The sequence below is a fragment of the Tupaia chinensis genome, unplaced genomic scaffold (assembly GCF_000334495.1).
Source record: "Tupaia chinensis unplaced genomic scaffold, TupChi_1.0 Scaffold000685_1, whole genome shotgun sequence".
In the NCBI taxonomy this organism is placed as follows: Eukaryota; Metazoa; Chordata; class Mammalia; order Scandentia; family Tupaiidae; genus Tupaia; species Tupaia belangeri.
Window position 1 is genome coordinate 2,666,484 of NW_006160208.1, and position 6,787 is coordinate 2,673,270.

Consider the following 6,787-nt stretch of genomic DNA (forward strand, 5'->3'; position numbering starts at 1 on the left):
GCAGCTGGGGGGCCACCCCGGGCTCCGGGCCCCGCAGGGTTGGCCGAGGTGCACGTTCCCAGGCTCTGTAGTTACTCCACAGCCACCATCCACAGCCGCCACCTTAGCGCTGGGGAGTCACCCCACGTCTTCGATGTTGCGGTGCAGGTGGTGAGTGGAAGAGGGGAGCACTGCGTCCTGTGTGCGTGGTCCTGCTCGGGTTCCCTAACGGCTCTCGGTGGGAGGTAGCTACGTCCTTTACAGATGCGGAAACTTGGCAGGTCTCCCACCCAGGACCGCGCACCGAGCCGCGCCATCCTGTCTTCCACCATGTTGCTGAGAGTAATGCAGTCCCGGCTGTTTTCTGTGATTTATTAATAGAAAGAGGACGCCAGAAACCTGTAGTTTGCAAGAAAAGGAAAGCTCTCCTCGGTGAGGTATGGGACATTGGGCTGTAGTTAGGGAATATGAGGAAGAATAGTCTTTTCCGGGGGCGCTCCTTTTCCTCCCTGCCAAACTTATGATATTTTCTAGCTCCCAGGTTTCTTTTCCTAAACCTTTTAAAAGGAACTTTAGTCTGTGGTCGCTTGACACTCACTACTTGATTGAATGATACTGTCATTAAACCGAAATGACCCATGCACTTTGGAGTAAGTATAAATGGCAGTGGCTCAACTTCGTAAACATATTCGTTAGAGTGACCATTGCCCCCAGGGTTTATATGTGCTTATGGTAGGACCTGTTTACTTCTTTGTAGAAAATAGCATCACCCTCTTCACCAAAATTACTGAGTCTGATAGTTCAGAATGCAGTGCTGAGATAATGGTGGAAGGGATGCAGAGAAAGCAGTCTGGCATCTTCTCTTCGGTTGATAAACAATTTTGGATATTCGGAATGGGAAACTCTGTTTTTAAAAGTAGTCTCAGGAACTAGTCATGTTTAATTCTTTTAAAAACCTTCATTTAAACCTTTAAACCTTTTTTTCCCTATCCAGTTGTAAGAGTTGCTGAGCAAGCAACTTGCTTTTCCTCTGCAATGATGAAAAAAGTAAGGACCCGATTTTACTGGCTGGTTTCTTGATCCATAGGAGATATCCCCATTCTCTAGTAGTATAAAATGTTTGAACTCATTCAGTGAGTATTTGTTGAGTATCTTGGATGAGCCACCTACTGTTCTGGAAGCTGGGATGAACTGACAAGACATACAGGAGTCCTGTGTCTGGAGATTATTTTCTTGTGGGGGACCAGATAGTAAATCAACAAGTAAAAGAGATACTTTGAGGTAGTGATAAGTGCTTATGAAACAAAAAGTGATTAAGAGTTAAGTGATTAAGAGTGCCTGGGGCGGGGGGTGGAAGTTCATATGATGAGATTGGGGCCAAAGTCTGGTTTTGTAGTCTACCTCTTAGGGTCTCACAAGCATCATGTTGTAGGTTACCACTCTGTGTTTGGAAAATACATCCCAACCCCCGAATCTCTCGCTCATGTGCACCTCTAGATAGGAAAATCTTTTTTATTTAGAAAGGCAGTTTAGTAGAGAAATTAAAATAGTACTTTAAAGGTGGCAGAAAAAAATGAAGCAGTGTGTGTAATCTCTCCTATGTAGTACCCGAAGATTTCAGGTAATAGAAAAGGTAAAGTATAATGTAAGGAAAGTGAATATTGGTCATTCAATTTGAACTTGGATTCCAACAGTAGCCTTAAATAAGAAAGTGTCTTAGGAAATTGCTTGCTAAGTTATATATTACTTAGAATAGAAATTCATGTTAGTCACATAAAATTCTATTTTTTATAGTACTCGTGATATGTACTTAAGCCTCTAGTTATGCTTTATTTTAGTAATTTGTGTGTGTTTCATGTTCTCTTGTTTATGAATGGTAGGGTAGGAAGCAAAGCATGTGGTGTAGTATAAAATATCTGTTCTGTGGGGGTAGGAGCTGGACTACACAGGTCATTTAACATATGTGGAGGGGGAGGTTGTTTAGCAATGAACCAAATGGAGCTTCTTAGGATGACAGTGACTATTTTACTACAGAAATTTGAATTCAGCACGAAGACAATGATCCTTGTTCACATACACTTTTATTTTTACTATGAGCTAGACATGTCAAACGCTCTGATCCATCTTTCTATCCATCCATCCATTCTTCCTCCTTCTGCCCTTTCTTTCCTTCTGGTGTTTTTTTTTTTTTTTTTTTTTTTTTTTTTTTTTGAGAGGTTTTTGCTATAGGGCGCAGGCACTCGCCAGAAAGAAAGAGACAGAAAGCGAGAAATCATGCCCCTGGGGGGGGGGGATGGCCACGCCGTAATCCCTTCTCATCTCTTCTCCTCCATTCTCTTCTCAGGACCTTGGATACACACGCACATGCACCTGGCATGAGTTTAAACCACTGGGTCTGGGACTTGGGACTTGAACCACAGTTGACTGCATGGGAGTCCAGTGACATAGCCATTACAACTGCTGGTTCCTCTTCTGGGCTTTTTTCTGCAGAGGAAAAAAATACGTACATTGTTAAAAGCGACTAGAGAAGCCTTATAACTAAAAGAAAGGGAATGTTTTATTTTTAGAGGTATTCACATGCTTCTGAATGCTCCACAATGTAGTTATTAATTGTAAATGCCCTGAAGTTAGGACCTATGGTTGATGACTTTTGTTATCCCTTGCACTTAGTAAGAGTTCAAGATGTGTTTTCTGATGATAATGAAGGAAATTATTATACATCCATTTGTCCCTAATTCAGCACTTTCCTCGTCCAGTTAATCTAGTATCTATTGAGCATCTCCTATATACACAGATTTTGAATTTCTTTTGAAGTTTATTTCTTTCATGAGTTTGAGGAGAGAGAGAGAGACAGGCATCCTCAACAGTTTCAGTCCCTTCCACATAATCAGGATCCTGGGTGTACATGCCTGCCATGTTTCAGGGCAGCTTGGGTTCCAGTCCTGAGGTGGCTATGTGGCTTCCAGCACTGCAAAGCAACATACTACTTGCCTGTGCCTTGGTGCTTGAAGAGTCAACTTTCAACTTTTCTTGGTTGGGAATCACTGTTGATTAAAGTAGTAAAAGTAATTTTATGCCAGATAGGAATTTCATTCCAGATATCCAGTGGTATTTGTAGTTACTAAGGGAAACTTTTGTGTTAAGACCAGGAAAGTTGACACGAAAGTCTTGATGGTCAGGACTGGGCCCACTTTAGGAAATTAGGGCTTTGTTGCAAGACAGCAGGCAGGAGCTGTGATGCTCTGGTGCTGACCTACTCCTGGTGTGACAGATAGTCCAGCTTTGCTCAGTGCGTGGTCAAAGTGTGGTTTTCCTGGTCCATAGCTGTAGTTTGGTTTTCTGCCAGGCTAGTTAATTCCCCTGTGCATGAGCCTCAGAATTGCTAGCCACAGTTACTTGACCCTAGCACTCAATCCAACCAAAGCAACAGCAGGAAAAATAGAGCAAGAGTGAATCAATGGTTTAGAAAAACTTATCATGATCACCACAATCACACTTCTTATAATAGAGAAGAAAATATTTCTTACATTTTGATGATAGAAAGGTAAAAGAGAGTAACTTTTTTTTTAAAATTTGCTATAGAGCATATGTGTTCATGAGAGAGAGAGAGAGAGAGAGAGAGATAGGAAAGTGAAAAAGCACACCTCAGGGATGATGGCCATGCCACAATCCCTTTTCCTCCATTCCCTTTACACAACTTTTGCATGTGCTTGGATGTATTTCTCAAGTTGCAGGGTCCAGGACTTGAACCATGCAGTTGGCCATATGGGATTCAGCCACCTTAGCCTCCATTGCCACCAAGTGGCCCAAGAATAACTTCTTTTTTTTTCTTTCTTTTTTTTTTTTTTTAATTTTTTTTAGAGTTTTTTTGCGATAGGGTGCGTGCGCTTGCCAGAAAGACAGAGAAAGACAGAGACAGAAAGTGAGAAATCACCCCCCAGGGGGGATGGCCATGCCACAATCCCTTCTCCTCCACTCTCCTCTCGGGACCTTGGGCATGCATGCACATGCGCCCAGTGTGAGTTTAAGCCGCCGGGTCCGGGACTTGAACTGCAGTCGACTACATGAGAGTCCGGCGACATAGCCATTACGCTAACTGCTGGTCCCAAGAATAACTTCTTTGTCAATTTTTCTATCACGTAGTCTGAACGTTTTATTTTTCCTTTTGCACTGTAGACTCTTAGATAATTCTTGATTTATATTACTTAAGGTCTAAAATAAGTAATTAATTAATGAGGATTGGAGAGCTAACATAAGACATCCACAAGTTGGGTGTTTAGTATCAAATGGGAAACTAAAGGCCACTGCTATGTGAAGAAAATACTAATGAGGGGGTGGGAAGTGGCATGGTGATTAAGGGCGTTGGACTCCCACAGGGCTGACTACAGTTCGAAAAATGACCTGGCGGCTCATTTTCTCTCTCACACATATGCTCTATAGCAAGTTAAAAAAAAAGTTATTCTCTTTTACCTTTCTATCATCAAAATATAAAATATTTTCTTCTTTTCTATTATGAAAAGTTTGAACTACTGGTGATGATGATAAATTTTTCTAAACTATTGATTCACTCTTGTTGCTTTCTCTCTCTCTCTCTCTTGCTCGCTCTGCCCCTCTCTGGTCAAATTAAAATAAGTAGGGGAACCAGCAGTTAGCGTAATGGTTATGTTGCTGGACTCCCATGTAGTCGACCTCGGTTCGCGTCCCGGACCCGGTGGCTTAGAACTCACACCGGGCGCGTGTGCGTGCGTGTCCAAGATCCCAAGAGGAGAATGGAGGAGAAGGGATTGCGGCGTGACCATCCCCCCTGGGGGGTGATTTCTCGCTTTCTATCTCTATGTCTCTCTGTCTGTCTGGCGAGCGCACGCACCCTATAGTGAAAAAAAAAAAAAAAAAAACCTCTCCCAAAAAAAAGAAAATATTGATGAAAGACTTCATAGTTTAGCCAGATAGAAACATTTGAGAAGTTTATGCAATCTGGTTAGTAAATATTTACTCCATATCTGCCACATAACTCATATTCTGATCTGGTGAGATAAGTTTTTGTTTGGTTAGTTGCTGGGTGCTTAGTGTCAGGCACATAGTATGCTCTTGATAGATGGATTTTGATAAGAATAAATTTAAGTATCCAACTGACATTTTCATTAGTTTATTTATTTTAAAGAGTATGATTTTTCCATGAGAGATTGGGGGGGAGGGGTGGAGGGAGAGAGAGAGGTGTGTGTGTGTGAGGCCCGCAACAGGGTCTTCATGCTGTGATCTACACCCATCCACATCCACAGACAGTCCAGACTATAGACACGTGTGCACATACCTGACAAGCACAGGGATACTTCAGGAAGCAAACTGGGGACCTTCTCATACGGTCTCAGCATGGTGGAGTCTTGTGTTACCACTGTACTATGTGGCTGGCATCAGTTGATGTTTTTAGATTGAAATTTCAACCAGATTTTTTTATAGAAGGCTCAGAGCCTTGCAATAGGTGGCACTAAGAGTGGGGATAATTACTTTCTGTAATTGTTTGGCTCTGTTTTTGATGTTGCAGAAGATTCAGAGATAAACAAGGACATTCCCTGTCTCTGCTTTCTCAGACTGAGCAGATTAAACTAAAGGAGAAGACTAGAGGGGGGAGGGTAGATGTTTATGGAGACAGTAAAAACATTCACACAGCAGTTGACTGCTCTACTTGGCTTGAGTCAGACTTCTACAATTCCTAAATGAGTTCTTTTACTAATACAAAGATTCTTTGAGTACATCAAACTTAATTTAGTTACTTGAGGGGGAAATGGAAAAGAAAGAGGAATTAGGGAGACTGTACACAGCTTCTTTGTGACATTCCTTTATTATGCTAATGTGATAAACTAATCCTCAATAATTTGATAACAAATAATGGCATGTTTACTGTCTACCAAAAATTCGTTTTCATTTTAACTAGAGGATTTAAATCATAGTGGTAGGTGATACAATATTTTTGAGGAAGATGACTTTGAAAACCACTTAAATCATAGGATCCTAGATAACTCTGTGTGATATAAGAGTTGTTTTACTTTAAATTCATACTATTCATAATTTTTTAACATAATTTCTTTCATAGGTTGTATAACCACATGATTAAAAATATTCAAAACATGTAAGGAGGTATACAGTGAAAAAAGATCTCTCCCTTCTCTGTAGGCAGCCACTATTAATAGCTGCTCTTTATTCTTCCAGATGTATTTTACACACCACAAGCAAATATAAATATGCATTGAAAAAGTTTTTGATATACATAATCTCTTGATATATGAACAGTGATTACATATAAAGGAAATTACTCATCTTCTGTCATAAAGGAAATACTCCTTTATGATTAGTAAAGATTAGTAAAAATTAAAGTTACATATAAATAGTGTTAACTATAATATATATAATTTTACAATATATATAAAATAAGACAGTTATGTTCTAATAGTGCTAACTGGGAAGATACAATACATGATTAAACCTGGGACATAAAAAAATTGCTAATAGGGCCGGCCCATTGGCTTCGTGGTTAAGGGAGCTGGATCCCACATGGCCTACCATGAATTTAATCCTTGCCCTAGCAGTTTGAAAAATGTGGGACCAGCAGATGGTGTAATAGTTATGTTAGTGGACTCCTGCATAGTCAACGGTGGTTGGAATCCTGGACCTGGCAGCTTAAAACTCACACCGGGCGCGGGTGTGTGTGTCTGCGTGCGTGCCCAAAGTCCCGAGAGGGGAATGGAGAAGGAATTGTGGCATGGCCATTCCCCCTTCCCCAGGGGTGTTGGGGTGGGGGGGTGTGTGGGGT

At 41.1% G+C, this 6,787-nt stretch overlaps 1 protein-coding gene across 2 annotated transcripts in view; it reads left to right on the forward strand.

Annotated features, from left to right (window-relative positions):
- Nucleotides 1–377: 377 nt before the first annotated feature.
- SNX25 (sorting nexin 25) overlaps nucleotides 378–6,787 on the forward strand; it is a 144,928-nt gene continuing 138,518 nt past the window's right edge. The window contains exon 1 of one of the 2 annotated variants that reach the window (XM_006160453.3): nucleotides 378–416. The gene's annotated coding sequence lies outside the window, so the exon portion shown is untranslated. The remainder of the gene's footprint in view (nucleotides 417–6,787) is intronic. The other variant, XM_014592394.2, reaches the window with a different exon arrangement.